Here is a 20,485-nt window from a genome sequence, read left to right as displayed (position 1 = left end):
CACTCTGACCCACTTCCCCAACAACGAATGGAAAAGTTCACTTTTGTTGTTAGCGTTGTCTTTACATCACTGGAAACAAATAAGTCTGTAGGCGATGTTGGAACAGTTCCCTGCCTATTAATAATGTCTGAAGACTGGCCTCAAATGTGGCTGAGCTGGGTACTTTGAAATTAAATATGAACAGGAGAAGTGAAGAAAAGATACTGCAGGAAGAAGTTGGCATCCCTTTTAGTGAGAGCTGTCCGAGCCGGTGGCCTGTGGGATGTCTACCGTCTGCTTTTTGCTGAACTGTTATAATGCCTTCTGGGTCCATGTTGTCAAAGGCTGGACTGTCCTGCTCTAAGTGACTTATCCCAAAACCTGTGGCAAGCCAGCCTCCTTCGCTAGACAACTCAAGTGAAATACATGCATCTTGGAAGAATTAGAAGCTGAAGGGAAAATCTGTCTCCTCCTTTCTCCCCACCCTTTTCAATTACATGTTTATGTTTATCAGTTTTTAGTTTGGGCAAGGGATTCCTCTTACCCTGTTTGCTCCTGTGCTCTTGAGGCCTGAACAGCACTTTATTATTGCAAGAAGCTCCTGTTTACCTCTTTTCACCTGTGTTCTGGTTTCTGGCCCTTGTTCTTTTCTTGTTGACTCCCTGAGGGTACACAGATGGTAGCCTGGAAGCCGAAAGGAATGATACTGGAGGAGTGAGAGAGTGAGAGGGGAAAAAAAAGTAAGAAGGAAAGAAAAACAGTGATCACAGCAAGCCTCCAGACCCTCCTACCAGCAAAACCCTAATACATATCAGTGTGCTGGATCTTGTCAAGATGCAGGTAATGTGTAATTTTGGGAATGCAACCTAAACAACATTTAGCTTGCTGGCTGTAAACGCTTAGACCTGTTAAGTAGGGTATCACAGCTCCATCACAAAGTACATTTTGTCAGCTGAGAAATGCTTTTTTATTCACAGGCGGTGCCGTGGTTGGGCTGCTCTTTAATGGCGAAGGTCAGCCTCAAGAGGCACCACGCAGCAGAATGCCCAAGCATTTCTTGTGTCCAGATGAAGCCCTTTTACTCAGGGTGTGGGCGCAGGGTGAGGGGGTGAGTTTACCCGCTGTGCCCGAAGGAGTTCAGCTCACCTCTGCAGTCTGGTAGGGACTGACCAGCAGTTTTTCAGAGGGTAAGGAAATGCTGTGATTTTTGGACAACTTCAGTCAGGTGTTTTTAAGCACAGTGTTCTTTGGGATAGCAGGTGAAACCCCGAAATATTCTTGGAGAAAGCTGATTGTCATCCAAAGAGCTTTATAAAACGAGTCTTCGGAAGAAAACCCAGTCGGTAAATGCGAATACCGTTCTTGGCGTATAGCGTATCACAGCTCTGTTACCTATTGGCGTAGCACAACAACAGCTCCCTCCCACGAAGGGCAGCCGAGCTCATGAAAGAACGTGGCCTCAGCGGCGGAGCGGGCGGCAGAACGACGCCCCGGTGCGGGGGCAGGTTACCCCCGGCAGCGGCGCGTCCCGCAGAGCGCGGCCCCGGTGCGGAGCCGAACGGCAGCAGCGGCGCAACTGCCAGAGGCCACCTAGCGGCGGCGGCGGCACTCACCGGCCCGGCCGGCCCGCAGCGGAGCCCGGCCATGCCGTGCCGTGCCGTGCCCTGCCATGCCGTGCCCATGCCGTGCCTTGCCCTGCCGTGCCATGCCGTGCCCTGCCGTGCCATGCCGTGCCATGCCGTGCTATGCCGTGCCGTGCCCTGCCATGCCATGCCGTGTCGTGCTATGCTATGCCGTGCTGTGCCCTGCCCTGCCCTGCCCTAGGGTACCCCGCAAAGCCGCCGTGCGCGTGGGAAAGCTCTGCAGCGAGCTGTGTGGCAGGGCTTGGCAGAAAGCAGGCGGCTGGTGCGGCTGCGCCCGGGCAGCTGGCCTGGAAGGGGCACTGCCGAAAACACACCCGTCAGGGGTGTCTATGGCACAGCGTGGTATTAACGCACACTTCTCCTGAGAGGGACATTGACCGGGCCCAGAGAGACATTGTCAGACCTGAGCAGAAGGATGAAAATATATAACACGATGTAGAGAGGGTGAGGATTAGCTGAGAAGGTCGAGAAAGAGAAATCAGGAAGGACTGGGGAGGACTCTTGCTGAAGAAGATCCCAAGAGAGTCTGGAGAACAACTGTTGTCATCCAGTTTTCCTTCAGGGCAAGAGATGCAGTGTACAATGTGAATGACAGCAAGGAGAGAAAATTTGGCTATTGCTGCAAGGGCCCCGAACCCCAGAAAGGCAACTTGTCCTTGGAGTGAAAGGGACGCATTGAAACAAGCAGCCAGAGCACCCCAGTAACGAGACCTTGGCCAGCACAGTAGGCCAGAGGCAAGTACTGCCTCTCGGGTACTCTGTGCGCACTTCCACCTCTCCTGATTCCTTCTCTCTTCATTGACATTTTCTGTGCTGGTTTTTAAAGGAAAGAACCTTACAGGAAGGACACTGTCTATAATGTGATTGAAGTGGAAAATACACTGTTCCTTTCACTTGCAGTGTTTTGTTTTGTTGAGCTTTTTTCTTTTTCTTTTTCTTTTTTTTTTTCTGAGGCTCTTTGTCAGGACAATGATAATATTATTCCTGTGGTGGCGCTTCAGTACAGAGGCAGCCTGCTGCCTAACTGGACTAGTGATTCTGGGGAGAAATGACAACTTCCACTAAAGCCTTCTGCTCTGTTACCAGCAAAGGGTAGGCAGTGAGGAGAAGTTTACAAGGTAGCAGAATACTTGTAAATGTCAACATGCAGCCTGCTCACCAGAGCTGAGCAAACTGGTACGACCAGAAAGTTACATACCCAGGAGAGGTGGGCGCGGGCGGAGGGGAAAGCAAGCAGGAGAGGACTGGAAAAACATTAAAGAATCCTGCATTGTTTCTGTAGGGTTCTGTAGGAGTAGACTTTATTCCAACAATGTTGCAGGCCTCATAATTTGGGGCAGCAGATGGGAGCAGCCACATCAGTCCTGATAACATCTATTTTGCAACCTGTATGTAGAAGCGGGCCCTACGATTGCAGATATGGCCCCTTGCAGAACTGGCCCGCAGAGTAGAAATAGGGAAATTCAAATTCCCAAACCAGACTTTGGTTTGCTTACCAGAACGTGTGGAGGAAATGCGAATAGCTAGCCACGGCTTATTTGGCAGGCAAACTAAACATGTTCAGGGTTGTACAACACAGAGGGAAAGCGCTGCTGCTCCTGAGCATGTGCGGTGTAAGAGTGGTGTACAGGAGGCAGAGCACACGGGGCGGTTCCGAGGACTCCACTGCCATGTGTTTCTTCGCGATAGGCATCTCGGGGTGAAGGCTATAGGTGAGAACAGGCGCTGCGGGATGCGAACGAAGCTAAAGGCTGGGCCACGGGCGGCTCCCGCTGCAAGCCCGGAGCGTCTGGGACGGGCTGTGGCTGAGGCAATGCCGAGCCTGGCAGGGGGCACGGAGGCCCAGCCGCCCCGCTGCTCGCACGGCAGCCGCTCCCGCCGGGGCGCAGGAGCCCAGGGCGGCCGGCGCCGGGCCCGCGGGCCACAGCGGCGGTTTGCGGTGCCGGCAGCGGGGCGAGGGCGGCCGGGCGGCGGGCCGGGGCTCGGAGGGCCGGGCGGCGTTGTCCAGGGTCTTGAAAACGAAGACGAGGGCCCGTGCGGGGCAGGGCCCGGGACGCCGCGCCGCTCACCCCGGCGCTCCGCTGCGGTCCGGCCGGGCACGGCAGCGGCTGGGGGGCCCGGTCCGGTTGCGGGACCGGGGCGGCAGCCCGCGCTCACCGGCTCGCTGCCGGGTAGGGCCCTGCCCGGGTGACCCGAGCTCTGCCGCCCCTTCACCCCACCTGTTGCTCGCTTCCCGTCGCACACCGGCAGCCTGGCCCCGGTGATCCCCTCCCGCCACCCCCGCCGCGGCGGGTGAATGTGTGTGTGTATGCGGGGGGGGGGCAGCGGGCACGCCGCGGGGCGGGACCCGGTGTTTGGTTGCGCGACAGCGCCAGTGGCCAATGCGGAGTTCGCATTCCCCCGGGGCCGAGCCGGTGAGGCCAATGGGAGGCGGGGCCGGCGGGAGGGGCGGGGTTGCGGGCGGGCGAGGGAAGGCGAGAGCGTGTGTGTGTGTCGGTGCTGCGCCCGCCCCTCCCTCCGCCTCCTCTCCCCGTCCGGCGGCTGAGGCGCACTCCGGACCCAGCGCCGGGCAGAGCGCGAGGCACCGGGCGAGCGGGCGGAAGGGGGTGGCGGGGGGACGAGAGGAGGAGGAGGAGGAGGAGGAGGAGGAGCGGCGTGCGCGGCAGCCCGCCCGCGAGACCCCAGCGGACGCCCCCCGGTTCCATTAACGGCTCCGGCGCCCCGCGGGCGGCGTGTCCCCAGGGAGGGGGGAGAGGAGCGCGGGGAGGGGGTCTCCGCTGGAGCCTGTGCGTGCGCGGGGGGGACATGGGGGTCCCGCGGCGGGAGCAGCCGGAGCGCGGGCAGCGGCAGCACCAGGTAAGGACCGGCGCCTGCCACCGCGTCCGTGCCCCGCGGCGGGGGGACACGGCGGGCGGGCGGCGTGCGCGGGAGCAGCGCGGGCGTGCGAGCGCTCCCCCCTCTCGGGAGGGGTTCGGGAGCAGTTTGGGGAGGGGGGTGCCGTGGGGAGAGACCTCTCCCCTCAGGTGCCGTGGAGAGTGGGCCTCGGCTTCCCCGGGCGCGGCGGGAGGGCGGAGGGGCGGGCTGGGGGAGCGCTGGGAGCCCCCGTGCCCAGCAGCACCCCGTCCTCCCCCCGGCCGCCACAGCGTCCCCGCCGCGGCGGAGCCTTGTGGCTCGCTCCCGCACGTCGTCTTTATAAATAGCGCTGTGATCTGCGACATCGCTAACAGGCGCGGGGGCGGCGGGCGTCTCTGTGCCCGCCGGTCCCCTGCGCGGGGGGGGGGGAGCTCTGTGCCCGCCGGTCCCCTGCGCGGGGGGGGGGGAGCTCTGTGCCCGCCGGTCCCCTGCGCGGGGGGGGGGGGGGAGCTCTGTGCCCGCCGGTCCCCTGCGCGGGGGGAGCTCTGTGCCCGCCGCCTGGCCTCCGGCCCCGCGCCCGCCAGCGGGGCAGCGGCGACTGCGGGGGAAGTTTGCTGGGGTCGGAGACCGCCGCGGTGCAGCCGCTTGTCAGAGCGGGGACGGTGCAGCGGGCATCGCCGAGCGTTTGGGCTAGCGGAGGGAAAGGCTCCTTAGCCCGTGCTTTCCTTCAGCGATTTTAACGCTTTTCACTAATTTATTGCATGCGAGGCGCAACCTGTATCCTATTGCACTCTTTGTTATCTTGTAACGCCCCGATACGCCTTCTGTGGACCGTTCTCCAAACTTAATTATTTCATTCGTTAAATGATAGCCGGTTGAGAGGAACTTGGCTTTGGATTTTCCGTTCCTGGCCGGGTGCCCGTCGCGGGGCTCGGCAGCGCGATGCGGGGAGCGCACGGGCCGCGCAGGCTTCACAAAGGCAACTCTGAAGTTGACAAATCTCCGATACGGCTGTTGACCTTCGCCGAGCAGGTCGGCGGGCTGGCTTGGCACATGGGGGTGGGTTATTTTAACGCGTTAGTAGTTTTGAGTGTTTGCTTTCAGCCTGGCTTTTCTAGAGGAATCGAGTTTTATTTTCTTTATGATGCAGAAGACATGCAAAGTTACAGAGAATTGCACATGTAAATTCTCCCGAGCTCTTTTGTGCGCAGTTTTCACTTCTAAAAGTTAACACTAGATGGCTTTCTCATATCAGATATCCAGCAGAGGAGGAAAGCGTCTAATCTGTCTCTGCAGCCTACGATTTCTGTATTTGTGTCTTTTTTTTTTTTTCTTCGCATGAATAGTAAACTACCTTCTTGATCAGTTCTGTACTGATTAGACAAGAGCAGAATTTGAGGTTTGCTTACTAGCTGACATAATTCATTGTTTTGATCAGCTCATCTTGCTGCTTATAGACATTATTTTATGTATCTACTAGCAATATCTAAAGGAAGCTTGTTTAATTGGAAGGTAGCTCTGCAAAATATTTAGGTTGCTTTAAACGAAGGCAGCTGGATAAGGAGGGATGTTTGAAAATGTGGAAAAACCCAAATAATTAAGTCTCGGTTGTTACTTAGTTTGATGGACTTACTTTAAAAAGGACCGTAGTGCATGAATATTGTTTGTTCAGCCATTTCCCCCTCAGGCTCTATACCTAACCATCTCAGACTGAAGCATTTTGGAGTTGGGTTCAGAAACATAGTGCATCTCAGCCTGCTAGATTAATAAGGCCTTGGCATTCCTATATCCATTTCTTGTGCTTTTCCAAAACTGTGCCTGTTGTCAGTGGAACGCGTTACTTGCCCCCTGTTTTTGCTTCTTTGGTAGAAGCTCTCAAATACTTAAATCTTAAATTTAATCTTCGAAACATCATTTATTATTAATGCAAACATGTTTAAATCATCAAGAGCTCTAATGCGTTATGGATATTTAAACATCACTTAGGCTCCACAACAGTTGATTTATAATTTATGTATCATTCATACAAAGCTAGATTTCAGAGAGGTCTCTGAATGTATTGTCTTGGTTATGCATGCCCAGTGGGTTACCTTACCAGGTCATGCAGCGCTTAGATGTAACAGGAAGGAATACTTACTTGTAAGGATGCCAGACTGTTTCACTAATCGTATTGGGTAAATTAAAGATCGTGTCATTCATAGATGCCGAGGCTATAATGTGAAACCTAGAACTAAACAAAACCTCGGTTCTTTGTAGTTGATATTTACTTACTGTGTGAATCAGTGATTTTAAAGGTTCCATTTTCCTGAAAGGAAGATAGTATGGTCTTTTTTCATAGACATTTACTGACATACCATTACTCAAGTGCATTGTGAAAGACTCTTGCAAATGAAGAGTCAAATGAGGAACTAAGCAAAGCAGTGGTCAAACAGGCAAAACCATCCCTTTCTTCTGCTGTTTGACCTTTACAAGTGAACTGAGACAGTTCGTTTTTTCACTTTCAGCTTCATATTGAACATAGTAGTCAGGCATTGCACCCAAGCCTTTTATGTGCAGATCAGCAGTTCAAACTGCAGGAGAAAGTAAATATTTTATCCTTGCTTTGGCTGGAATTAAGGTTATATTTAGGTGGTTGGACATTAAAATATTTTTGGTAGGTTTGTACCTTTTACTGATGAGTGATCTACTTTGCTAATATTGAGTGAGAAATTCTATGTTATTATAAAAATGTAAGTTTACAGATTGTGGAAAGAGGGTGGGGCACCGGGTTATCTAGTTTCTCATATTAGTCATCCAAGATTACCAACAGTAGCTGTATTGACAGCTTGAAATGAAATAATGGTTTAATGAATGCTTTCTTCCTCTTTCCATGCAGATTTTGCTTTGCAATTTAAAATGCATTGCAATTTTAGAATTTTTGAGCAAGCTGGGTTGTGAATCAGTGGGGTTGGCTGTTTATGTATTGCAATGTTGCAATTTTTTGGTAGGCTAAGTAGAATAATTTATATGCAATTCTTTAAAAGATTATCTCTTGCAAAGTTAAGATAGACTTCAGTTTGTCTGTTTTTAAGGGACTTTTCATTCTATTATAAATCTGAACAGTTCAGGAAATTTAGGGTGAGGGTGCCCCTCTCAGTCTTTTTCTACACTGTTTTTTCTACCTGAATTATTTTAAGGAAATCCTTTGAGGACTGTTTCCCAAATCCAAGAATCCAATAAGAAGAATTCGTGAGGACTCTTATGATGTATAGCTCTGACTATAGAATTTGTATTTAGTAGATTGAAGCGTGTGTTTCACATTTATTTTTTTTTAAATACTAGTTTTTCACATAGATTGCATTAAGAATAACATTAATTCCTCATGACATTCAGTGCTGATGCCATATGACTGGTTAGATTTTTAAGAATTGCAGGGCTTCACATGAATGTCTTACTGTTTTTAGTTTATTGTGAAAGGGCGAACATAATGTTAAACATCTGATTTATCCTGACAGAAGTAAATGAGAGAGACCCTGCCTTCCTTTGTAGTAAAGCACTGACCCCAGATTTAAAGCTATTTTCAGGCATAATTGAATGAACTGAAGATTGAGAAGGATTATTATAATTGGTGATACTCTTCTGGTTTTTACCTAAAGACAGTACAGCAGTAGGCAGAAATGTCATTGTGATTATTATGCACCATAGTTCTTCCTGGAAGATATGTAGACTCTTGTTTGGATCATGAAAGTGTAATTACATGAGCAGTTAGCTACTCGTGATTTATAAGTGGATTCTTCTGGTTTTCTGGAATTTCTTAAATAGTGATTAGTTCACACATAATTAAAGGTTTTGTTTAAAAAAGGTCTCAAATCCTTATGGATATAATCTTCTGAACACATATTAAGTGTAAGCAGCTGCTGTCCCATCTTTTTGGATCTGCAAGCAAACAGCTTTATTGGATCTCATGCTTGTAAAACATTCTAAGAATAGTAGATGTTTGAAACGAAGTAGGCTTTTGTTTTAGTTGCTGTTAGCTGGTGAGTCTGTGTTCCTTAGGAAAATGACCTGTACTAACTTTTTTTTTTTAAAAAAAAAAAAAAAAAAAAGCTGAGAGATATCATGTTGAAAGATACCTTAGCTGTTTTGGAAGTGAGGGAATCTAGGAGGAGGATGGAGGAAAGATAGTAAATTTTCCTGTAGTAGCTAAGAGGCTGGAAGGTGGCAGTAGTTGAAGTTGGTGTGACTTCCCCTCCCCCTCAGCAGCTGAAATAAAATTCTGAGCACAGGACTTGGAGTTTTGCCATTGACTTTAAATCTTTTCTTATATAATGTCTTCATTTGTTGTCCTGAATCCTGCAAAGTGACATACCCAGCTCCGCAGATATTTGTATAATCCTCCTGTATTATTTGCCATTTCTTCCTTCCTCCCCCTCTCCCTTCACTGCCCAAATTTTCACTGGCACAGTGGCTGTGGATTGTGATAATGCCAGCCTGCTACCTCATCTTTTAGGCTTTTCAATCGTAGGTATTTCACAGTATGACTTTTCAGATTTAAGTTATATGAAGATAATTTGATGGGATTTACGTTAGAGGGCACATAACAGAGATACAAAGCTCTCATACAGCTCAGCAATTTGCCCTTCCATTTCCCTTTTGGTTCACCAACCTTTATTTTAAACATGATTCAATCTGTGATGAAATTATAGAACTCTTGTACAGATTAAATAAACAACAGATTATGGTACTTTATAATATGTATTTATAAGGCAAGGTACTCTGAGAACACTAGTTCTTCTAGGGCAGGTTTATTCAAGTGGAATAAAATGTTTTGTTGTTTGGTGTTTTTTTTATAAACCTAGTATGTGCTCTTGAACACTTTAATAAAATTTTTCTGCCTTTTTTTTTTTTGTTGTTGTGTGTTTTTGGTTTTGGCACTTGTTTGTTCCATATATATGTGATGGAAAGGAGATTCTGGGCCACCTGGTATTTCATGTGGGATTTTTACATCCACTTCAGTCAAACCAGATAAATTGTGAAATGATTTGAGAACAAAATGGCAATTAAGGTGAGTAAGGACTGAGCAAAGCTTTTTATAGGTGTTATAAATGCACATACTGTTAAAATACTTTTGCTGTTTTTTTCCTTTCACGTGGGGGAGTAAAAAGAAATCCTGCAGTTAATGCATAGTTAGCAAAATTGTCACTGCAAAAGCAGTTTGGTCTCCTTTATTTTATGGAGAAGGCATTTGTGAAAGAGAGGAAATTTCACTCTGGTTTTTTTTGGTTGGTTTGCCCCCCCCCCCCCCCCCCCCCGTTTCCTTAGGTTGTGGGGTTTTGGATATTTTTTTTTTTTTCAACTGTGAGTTAAAGTTATTTAATCACACTCTTCTTCTCTGGTTGTTTTCATTTGCGTCTTTCTGTTCAAAACTAATTATTTCCTATTTTTGGAGACCCAAGTACATTCCCGGAAAAGAGCACTTGTAAGTATGAAGAGCACTCCTAAGTATTTTTCTAGTCTCTCAGCACTGGAAAAGAATACCTGACATGTCTTAGCATGAAATCTCATTGCAATATTAGTGTGACACAAAGTGGGAAAAGGGGGAGGGGAGAGGGGTGGGGAAGAAAAGTGTAGCTGTGTATATGCATACGTTCTCATGCATAATGTGCATACCAGCTATAGTGCGTAGGCAAGCAAATGTATTTTGCTGTGCTGTTCTTGCTTATTGCAGTGGCCGGCTGCTCTTGAAGAATCAGGAGCAGTTTATGGTGATCAGGTTATCCTTGCTGTTGTGCTGTAGTAAAGTAAGGCTTGGTTTTGCTTTGTGAGGTTGTCAGGACAACAGCTTATTATTATTGTTCCTAGTGGTTTTTCTCTATAGCAATGGAGGGAGCTGTTTCAAAGAGAGTGGCTGCCTTGCCACATTGGGCTGCAGGATTGCCAGCTGTGATTTGGGTTCAGCAGGATGCGCTGGGTTTGTCATGTAAAAATTCTAATTGATGATGAATACAAACCCAGTGTGAGAACAGTTTTGTTCATTGGACTAATGCAAAACAACCCATGGTATTTACAAACCCATGGCCTATTTTCTCAGCAGTGTTGTCATTACTCCTCTGTTCTCTTACATATGAGGCTCAGAAAAAATGTTTTATGTTTGACAGTATGGAACTTACGATGTGAGTTGAGACAAGGTAGGAATTAGTGTAAGGCTATGCTATGTCAGTGTCCTCCAGTCTGACACTGGAACTAACAAGTGAAACCGCTGGGGATTTCTGTTAGGTTCAGTTTGTCATGTCTTCGACAGAAAACATGGTATGAAGTTGGTCTTCAATGATAAGCCATACAGTAACTGTTTTAGTGTTGTCACTTTGAAGAGCGGTTGTTCTTGTTACATGGGAAATGAGAAAAATAATGCCAGTTATTACATACAGCAAGCTAAATGACTACAAAGGTGCTTCTCTACATCTGGTCATTATATGCAAGAGGTGCAATAATTAAAGCTGAAATCAGTTTTTGGTTGTTGGCATGTTCAGGAGTAGGAAACTTGTTGGGATGTTCAGCAGGGAGAATTACGTGAAGAAAGTTTTCACATAACTTTGAGGAATTTTCTTTTTTTTTTTTTTTTTTTTTTGTAAAATATGCTGTGACGTGAGACTTAATTTGGCACTTCCATAGCTTCCTTTATGTTGTTGATATAAAGATATCCCTTAGTTTGATCTTCAAATTCTTTACTCTGGGTTGAGCTGTAGTAGTCAATCAGGCGATGTCCAGGTAGTTAAAATCCTTTATCAAAACGGTAACCTTGTGTTTCAAATTCCCTTTTCAGATAACTGAAACAACAGCCCAGTCACAGAGTAATTTGGCAGAGATACATAAGCATCTGCATTCGGTTGTGGAAGCCGGCTGACAGAATTAGAAACTATGGGGATAAACCTGTCAGTGCTCAAAATCTTTTCTTCTTTATCTGGCTGCCAGTTTTCTGAGATCAGCAGGTACTGCAGAGGTGGGTGGCTTCCCCCTCTCAGATTCTCTGCTAGGTGCCACCTCCTCTCCCAACAACTGTCTTAGTATATTTGTACATCTCTTGGAATCACGTAGCCTTGTTTGCGGAGGAAACCATTTCAAATCATTATTTTTAAAGGTGGTGAGGCAAGGTGGGGTAAATATAGTGATTGGTGTAATCTGTTAACAATGTGAGGACTGGTTTGCTCATTTCCACTTCTCTTCAAATCCAGAATTTGACCCGTTTGCTACAAAAAGGGAACAGGATAGATTAGATGATCTGAATTGGTCAAGAGCTGTACAGGTGGTTGCTCAGTGCTACACTGAAAAACCCCAAGCTATCAAATATAAATCGAGCTCCAACAATGTTTCCTATATGAGACGAGGTTTCTACTGTGAGAACAGAGGGGTTTTATGAGATTCTGAGCTTTTGTTGGCTTCTTACCCTGGACCCCTATAAATCATTACTTTTGGTGGAGATTTCTGAGTGAAGGGCAAGTAGTACTTCATTAGGCTGTGAAATTCTCAGATGAGAATTTTACTAATGTCAGTGTTTCTTTCACACTTGGGATGCTTTGTGCTTTTTCTCTGTGGTTGCGTAACTTTAAAAATAAAATTTCTATGAGCATAATTACCCCTGAAACTTTATCTTTTTTTATCAAATCTTGCTGAGTCAAACAATAGACTCAAAAAATCATGAGGTGGAGGGAGGTGTTGCACTGTGTGATTGCATAAGGCTTGTTTCCTTAGAAAATAGCTCTTAAAAATAGCTGATGATTCTTTCCATCATACTGATCTGCCACAAATGAATACTTCATTTTGTAAAGTGTTTTGGTTTTAGTTTGAATTTTACTGCTGCATTTTTTCAAAGTATTGTTAAATATGTAAGATTGTGGTAGTACTATTAATGTATAGAGTGTACTTTGTGCCTGGTAATGGGCATACAAACTGTGTCTTTGTATCCACAAATAGTTAATTGAATATCTGTGATGCTTTATGCCTATGAAAATATTGTGGCTGAGTGTTAAAATAGAATATTTACATATATGCATAGTAATAATTATGTCTCCTGGGAAAGTAGATGTTTAATGGTAATGTTTTTCTCTTTCCTATGCAGAGTGTACCCAACAGTGTCAGTGTTCCTGTTCACTCGTTTTACAACATTCAGTATGCCTATAGGTCAGAGGTGTTTAAAGTTGCAAGTTAACAGATTCTCATGAACCACTTTTTTTTTTTTTTCATACCAGCTGTCTCAGCCACATCCCTCCATACAATTGTATGAATTCTTTGTGGCAGCTACAGGAATCACTGTGGGGAAAAGTAATAATAAGAGACATCTAAAATATGTTAGATAGATAGTCCTCTCTATGACTTAACAAGAAGTTCTAAGGTTGAAAAAGCAAATCCACCAGACAAACCATTCTTCATGGACTCAGCAAATGCTGTCCAGACTCCTACTCACCTACGGGTCACTGTGTGAAAATTTGCTAAACTAGAAACCCCCTAAGTAGAGCTGAACATATCTGTTGCAGCTGTATATGAAATGCTAATAAAGTAAAATGATAAATAAACTTTCATTTAAGTAATATTTTTTTTATTGCTTTATTTGTTACAGCATTACATCTTTCCCATTTCATCATTCATGTATAAGGGGGATAATGATTTTGGGTTTTCCTGGTTGGGTGGTGAAATTAGTTTTTATTTTCGTGGGCTATATTTACAGATTCTGAAACTTAAAACCTTTCTGTTTTATGCATAAACATATTTTTCTTTAATCCTGTGTTTTCTACCCTAACAGAAAGGAATCTAGTGCAGTTGTTTTGTTTTGAGGTATTTTATTTGTTTGTTTGCCTAAACGGTAATTAAAATGGCCTTGCGTGAAGTTCCTTTGTATCTTTAATATGCTTAACAATAGTCCTGGGACATTTCTGTATACTGCTGAAACTGTAAATGCCATCAGATTAGGTTTAATATTGCTTATGGCAGTTTGCCTGCTGCCTACCTTGAGTTTATCAAGGCTTTTAGCATGGTTTTCACAGCACCTGTATAACCAAGTTGCAATATTATGGTTTGGATGGAAGGACTGGCTGGTTTCTCAGGCTCAAAACATAGCAGCTGATGGTTTGTATTCCACTTGGAGGCCAGTTACAAGCGGAGTGCTATATTAGGACCTATCCTGTTTAGTACCTTGATCAATGACCTGGAGGAGGAGATGAAGTGTATCCTCATCAAATTTGCATGTGATATCGTGTTGGGGGAGTAGTTGACATGTTTGAGGATGGCACTCTGTGGTTTCAAGTGGATGGTGGGATGGACCGTAATGAACCTTGTGACATTCAGCAAGGATAAATGCATGTTCTTAAGCCTTGTAGTACAGGGTAGGGACTGCCTGCCTGCGAAGCAGCTCTGCTAAAAGGGACCTGCACATTCTGACAGACATGAGTCAGGATGTCATTTATCACTCTGACAGTGAAAAGTGCTAGCAGCATACCAGGCTTTATGAACAGGAGAAGAGCCAGTGGATGGCTAGTATTCAGCATTCCTCAGGCCACCACATTGGATGTACCCCATCCAGTTTTGGTTCCCCAAATGCATGAGAAATACTGAGTAAACTGAAACTTGTCCAGCGGAGAGCCAGCACAATGAGGGGCTTGGAGCACATCAGGAGAGGCTGAGAGAATTAGCTTTGCACAGCCTGGACAACAGAAAGCTCTGGTCAGGGGATACTTCATAGTTGCCTCATTAGTTCATACCCAAGAGGTTATTAAGAAGACAGTCAGGCCCTTTACGGAGGTATATTGCAGGAGGAAAAGAGATGGTGGTCATAACCTAAAACAAGCGAGGTTCTGATTTGGCACTGGGAAACAAAAATCAACCTAAGGATGCCGAGGAACTGGATCAGGTAGCGTGGGCAAGGCTGTGAAATCTACATCCTTTCCAGTTTTTAAGACTACACTGGCCAAAGCCCTAAACATGTTGCTCTGAATTCAGTGCTTTGAGCAGGAGGCTGGATTAGGTGGTGTTCTGTGGTGCCTTCCAGTGTGAATTATTCTGTGAAATACTACAACCTTTTTTATGCTAGATGGTCTGACAATGTCTGACAATTGAGAATTTCAATTGATATTCCAGTGTACTGCGCTTCTACTTCTGGTACAGAATATTTCTCTATTATGATGTTGGGAAGAATTTTTTTACAAGACTAAGGAATAGAGTATTATGTACTCATATTATATATTCTCCATTTAAACCAGTTGACAAGAATTCCCAAATACATTATTGGCAGTTAAATATTTTATAACTATAGTACTTAACAAAAGAATAAGCATTTAAAGAAAATAGCATCCTTTCAGGTTTGGCTTCAGATATACTTTGCTCACCTTGTCACTGAATTCCAAAACAAGATTAGCAATACCAGAATTTCAATGTGTGAACTTCTATTGAATGATTCCATTGGATCTCTTCCAAAAGATTGTTTTACTGTTAAAGAGCAGGACATGTGAGTTTGGAATTGGCTCTCAGCCAGTCTAACTTATTGTGTTTAGTTCTTTTGCTATGACTACTAATTTTAGTACTGTGAAAGTTTTGATAATCTATGCTAGAGTTTATCCATGTGGCTGGGGGAAAAAAAAAAGTTGTGATTTGTCACATTATTTAAAAATCAAAATTAAAGTGGTTCAGTTCTGAAAACAGCTGTTGTTTGCACCTTTTTATGTTCAGTCTTCGGTTCTCTCATTAACTATAAACAAGAGCCAACAGAACCTCAGAAGATTGAGATGATTCCTGTTCTTGCTCATCCAACTTCACAGCAACTTTTCTTCATAGTAATTTTAAGTATTTTTATATTTACCAAAGCATCAACCAGACCTTCAGATCCCTGTTTTGGTTTTTATAATCCATTTTATTAAGTGTTTAAAAATTCAGGGTTTTGTATAACATTCATCTTCAGTATGAAAGAGGTTGTAAGTGCGTGCTGAGTCTAAGCATAACAAACAGGAAAGGGAATGGAAAGAATTTCCTTTGGGGTAAAATTCCTTGAAGTTGAAATAACGCTGATAGATAGTGTTTGTCAGTTGGCAGAGAGGGTTACAACTTTGCTTCTGAAGACTTTTTTCTAAAGGTGAGAGAACATGGAGGAGCTCAGTATAACATCCTTTTGAGTCATATTTTCAACAAAAGGAGTTAAAACATTAATTTTTTTAAACTAATGGCTCTCCAAAATTGTTGAAGTAAGACAGATGATAGGTACAGATCAGTAGCCCTAGCCTGAACTCCCTTGCCCTGAACTGAATTACTCATTTATTTTCCAATCCATTTGCTGTGGAAAACGACTACATAATTGATCTCTGTCATAAATCAGTTGTGCTCATTTTTGATCAACTGATGGGTTGCTGTTGTTTTGGTTTTGTTTTGTTTTCTCCCATCTCATACTTGTGGTGGAAGGCTGTTCAGTGACTTTACTGAGGACTAGAATTTTCTGCTCACCTGTATGTGGAGCACATGCTGACATTGCAGCCCATTTGTTTGATCTTACCAATATCCTTGTTTAATGTAATTTCTTTTTCTTTCTTCCTGATATTTACAGACAACTTGCTCTGTCAGACCTCGTTTTTCTGATGTTACTCTGGCCAAACTTTTAGTCAGTCTTTAAACAAGACAAACACTTAGTTTCCTCTTGTGCAGTGCTGTCGCTGGGGAACAGAAGGCCCTTCTCCACACTTGTGCTGTTTGTGGGGTTTTGGTACGACTAGTAAGAATTTAAGCAGCATTCTACACAGTCTTGTCCATGGCAAATAAAATGGCGTTAAAGCATTGTCTCTACTGGAAACATTGTGCAGTTGTTGTCTACATGTTGAGTACAATGCTGTGGTTATTCTCCTTCTGGTGTTTTCTGCTGATGAGCTACCAGGCTGATCAAAATTTTATCATGTAGTTCTTGAGGGAGTGACTGCAAATGTAAAATAAAATTGGAATGAAATTTTTTTTCTCAAAACTTACTTTGTTCTCTCTTTGTTATGTTTTTTACCTTCCTTTGCAGTGGATGTGCTTATCAACTTGGTGTTGTGTTCAGTTTTCATTAGTAACTTTCACTTTGTGTTAAGGTCATTATTGAAAATACGAGGTAAGACTGACTCTGAGATTGATCTTAGGCTTCATTAATAAACTCTTCTTACAGGAGAGTACTGTCTCTTTACAGGTTCCGTTTTCAGTATGGTATTGTATCAGATACTTTCTTAATACCAGGTTGTACAAAAAGCAATTTTTTTTGGTATATTATAGATGAGCTGACCTAGGGAATATTTCTGCTGTGTAGAGGTGCATCTCCTGAGCCAGCCTCTCCGTGATGCTTGTGGGGACTCAGCTGAAGCAGTAGCTCTTGCAGAGTTCCTGAATAGGTCAAGTCTGACTTACATACCAAGCAACGACAGTACAGTAATTTCAAATACAGTGGTAGCAGTATAGAAGGCTGCCTCACCTCAACAATTGTTGAAAGTAATTCATGAAAAGCAGGCTTCCAAAATCAATGTGGAACTGTTACATCTTTGGAAAGATTTGATTTGGCCAGCTATTTATTTAAAACATTCCTCTAGCTTTGATATGAATGTAGATACATTTTCAAATTAATGCCCTGCTATTATGATTTTGATGTGGTATAGTACCTTAAGTGCAAAATGGTGTCCTAATGTATGGCCTTGGTTAGTGTAAGAATGGAGCTTTCGTATGCAGAGTAGCTTCCAATATTTTATAGGTCTCAGTATATTTATATCAGCTGACATTGGAACTTCAGAAAATGGCAGTATTGAATCCCGATTTCTTACAATGTGTTTTGCAAATGAGTCATTTTGCTTCACCTTCACTGAATCTAATCCTAGCTGCTGACACCAGCATCAGTAACTGTCTGTCTCCATCTGATGCGTACTCTCAAACCTTCACCTAAAACCTAAAAATAAACCCCCTCAAAAAACCCTTGAAAGCTCTGTAAGTACTTGCTCACTCTGCAGTGATCTGCTTTCCCACATGTGGATCTACATTGCAGTATGGAACACAGTAACTGATACTTGGTAAAGCGTATAAAGTGATGTTGTCACACTGGAAAGCCAGAAGGTGAACTCTGGGTTTCCACTTAATCTGCCTGGTGTTTGAAGGGTGCTAGGTTTAGTCCCAAAGCGTGTTTCACCTGAAAAGTTAGACAGTCTGCCTAGAATTTTCATAGCTGTGAAATGTGAGCTTCCTTCCTCTAAACTGTGCTCTTTCATGCAGCACAATAAATCTTTTGATTTAATCAAGGCTGGCACAATTGCTAATGGAATATACAGGACAAAGCAGACCTTCTTGCAGCCTAGTGTCAAACCAGGTTCTGCAGCTGGCCAGCTCACAAATAAGACAAAGCAGAGTTGCTGCTTTTTGTAAGTGTGTCTTATAAACCTTCAGAGCTAAATAATTCCAAACAAGTCAATAAAACTCTGTTATTTGGAAAACTGTAAATTATGCTGAAAATTATATTACAGGGAGCAATGGGTTTTATTTTTCTTTTAAGGCTTTTGACTCTGATACTTAAGTCAGTTACTTATGATTTCCATTCATTAGTGGGTTTAAAAAGTCTCTTCATTGGCTTTTATTTTCAGAGCAGGACAAAGCTTTTGAAATTAATCTCCCGATCTTCCCACTTACCAATATTTTGTTTGCATGATGGAGTAGTTTCAGAAAATTTCAATTATATTTTTGTAATGAAACTAACCCAAATAAAATGTTGACCTTAGCATAAAATGCATTTCTAATTCCGGATGCTATACAGTGTGGCTAAGTAATTGAGAAACGGAAGTTAAAACCAACATGGCTGAAGGTGACGTGCTGTACAGAAATTTAAGAGGAAGGTGTGAGAAGAAAGCAAAGAGCAAAAGGAAGCAAAGCTTGCAGAGTAGACACTTATTTCTAAGTATTCAGGAAGTCAATTTTTTTCTTTAACTTGTTAGGAATTGAACAGAATTGTGAAAAGTATTGTGTCCTCATTTTGGCCAGCTCGCTAAAATTGAGTTGAGTAATCTGAGATATGGTTACTCCATGGGAAGGGTACTTAAAACCCATCAACACCCCCCCACCCCCCCCCCCGCTAAGGAAATGTGATTGAAAACTGTTGTACTGGATGTTTAAAAGCATTACATCAGCAGCACCTACTTTGCTCTTTAGTTTTTTTGTGGTTTTTTTAAGGTTCAGTTTGAGGTGGAAAAACATAGGCATCCCTTTGGCTGTCCCCCTGTCTATCCTCCCATTTCTCCTTATGAAGGCAGTATGGACATCATTTAAATTCTGAACGGAAAGATCACAGATTACTATCTTGAAATGGTTACTTTTTTTCAGTGCTTCATTTTTATAGCTTTTGCTTGCTGTAATAGTTTGACTCAGATCTGATCACATACCAGTGTTTTGGTTACATATGCCAAAATAAACACACAGCTTCCTATATTTGCTTTGTATTTTTCTATCTATTTACTGTTTGGGTTTTTTGGTTGTTGTTCATTTAAACTGGATTTCAACAAAATTGCAACTAATTGCCAGTAGCCCAGCTGATTTATAGCAATAATATAAAAATTCTCGTAGTTGAGCTGACCACAGTAAAACCTTGCACTTACGAGATGTTATTAAACCTAAAACCTGAGCTTCTAATAAAATCTTTATGGCCTTCAACCTTTTTGGCAATAAAAAAAATAATCTGTTTAGAATGCATTTTTTTCTTAAACTGTAATACCATAACTTCTACTCTAATACTTTTCTCCTCCCACATACAGTCTTTCGTTCTACAGTAAAATTTTTCACGCCCTTCACTCATGCTCTGTTCTACCTCCCACACCTCTCTACTGACTTGCCATTACCCACTTGTGGAACAAAACCCCCCCACTTCTCTCTTTAAAAACTGTGGGCCTGGGGTACAACAGCATAACTCAGTGAAGCCCTGGGTGTTTCACCGCGCCCAGAGGGGCACAGCGGGTGTTTGTCCCTCCGGAGGCAGTGGGTGACCCAGCCGGTAGCCAGCTCCTTCTGCTAGGGGAGTGTGTCCTCAGATTTGCCTCCTGCCTGTACCGTTTCATATTTATGTCGCTGAGAGGGTCCGCTCTCAGCCCCTGAGCGAGCCCACAGCACAGGTTACCCCTTGACCACTGGCAAATTAGGAAAAATTGCTTTTCCAGCTACGTGTTTTATGGGACTTGGACAATCAAGTATGGGAAAATATGGGACTGAGATTGCTAACATCAGCAATCTCAGAGTAGAGTGAGGGTTTTTTCGCTGTTTTGTTCTAATATTCTTTTTCCTGTGATAGCATGTCCTTTCAATGAAGGAGTACATGGCAGTATTTTTCTAAATTTACAGAGAATGTTCTGTCCATTCAAGCTAGTTAGACTTTACATGATTTTCTGTCTCATCAGTTAGAGAAAATAAAAAAATTGCAAGAGCTTCCAAGGATCAGAAACTCCCTGTGTGGTTCACAAAGATGATGGGTTTTTTTGTTTGTTTATTCAGTGAATTTTTGAACGCCTAAACACTTTTCAGGATACAAGTCTTGGCCTTTTTTTTTTTTTTCCTGTTTGATGCCCATAGGATTAGCACCTTTTATCACATGGTTGAAATATTAAAATAGTCTGATTTTCAGACTTTTTTTCAGATATTTTTATAATCAAAGACTATCAATTTGTAAAACTTGCAAACTACTAACACATGGAGAAGGTAAGTTAATAAAGATGCCATTATATTATTAGAAGAGTTGGTAATATTCATGTTTAAGAGGTAACAAGCGGTAAGGTTGTGTTTTCTAGGAAGTTAATATATTTACAGCAGTTTCTCTCCACAAACTGATGGGCTGTAGAATAGGTGCTCATTTGTTTAGTTGTCTATATTTATATACATTCTATAAAAAGGTATTTGTTGCCTTTAAGATGCTCTTAAACAGAGGGAGAGTGAGAAGACCAAGTAAGTAGAAACGCATGTGGAATATGAAAATATTTATTAAGAATACACCCCATATGTACAAAATGCTCTCA

General features: G+C 43.6%; 1 protein-coding gene across 7 annotated transcripts in view; it reads left to right on the top strand.

Moving 5' to 3' along the window:
* Nucleotides 1–3,637: 3,637 nt before the first annotated feature.
* The window catches only part of SIPA1L2 (signal induced proliferation associated 1 like 2), a 154,766-nt gene continuing 137,918 nt past the window's right edge, over nt 3,638–20,485 (top strand). For 4 of the 7 annotated variants that reach the window (XM_080388849.1, XM_080388850.1, XM_080388853.1 and 1 more), the window contains exon 1: nt 3,638–4,478. The gene's annotated coding sequence lies outside the window, so the exon portion shown is untranslated. Of the gene's footprint in view, nt 4,479–5,020; nt 9,520–20,485 lie in introns of those variants that run through there. The other 3 variants (XM_080388852.1, XM_080388851.1, XM_080388848.1) reach the window with 2 other exon arrangements.

The sequence above is a fragment of the Falco punctatus genome (assembly GCF_963210335.1).
Source record: "Falco punctatus genome assembly, chromosome: 5".
NCBI lineage: Eukaryota > Metazoa > Chordata > Aves > Falconiformes > Falconidae > Falco > Falco punctatus.
Note: the sequence above shows the minus strand (reverse complement) of the source record. Positions and strands in the feature narration are given on the sequence as shown.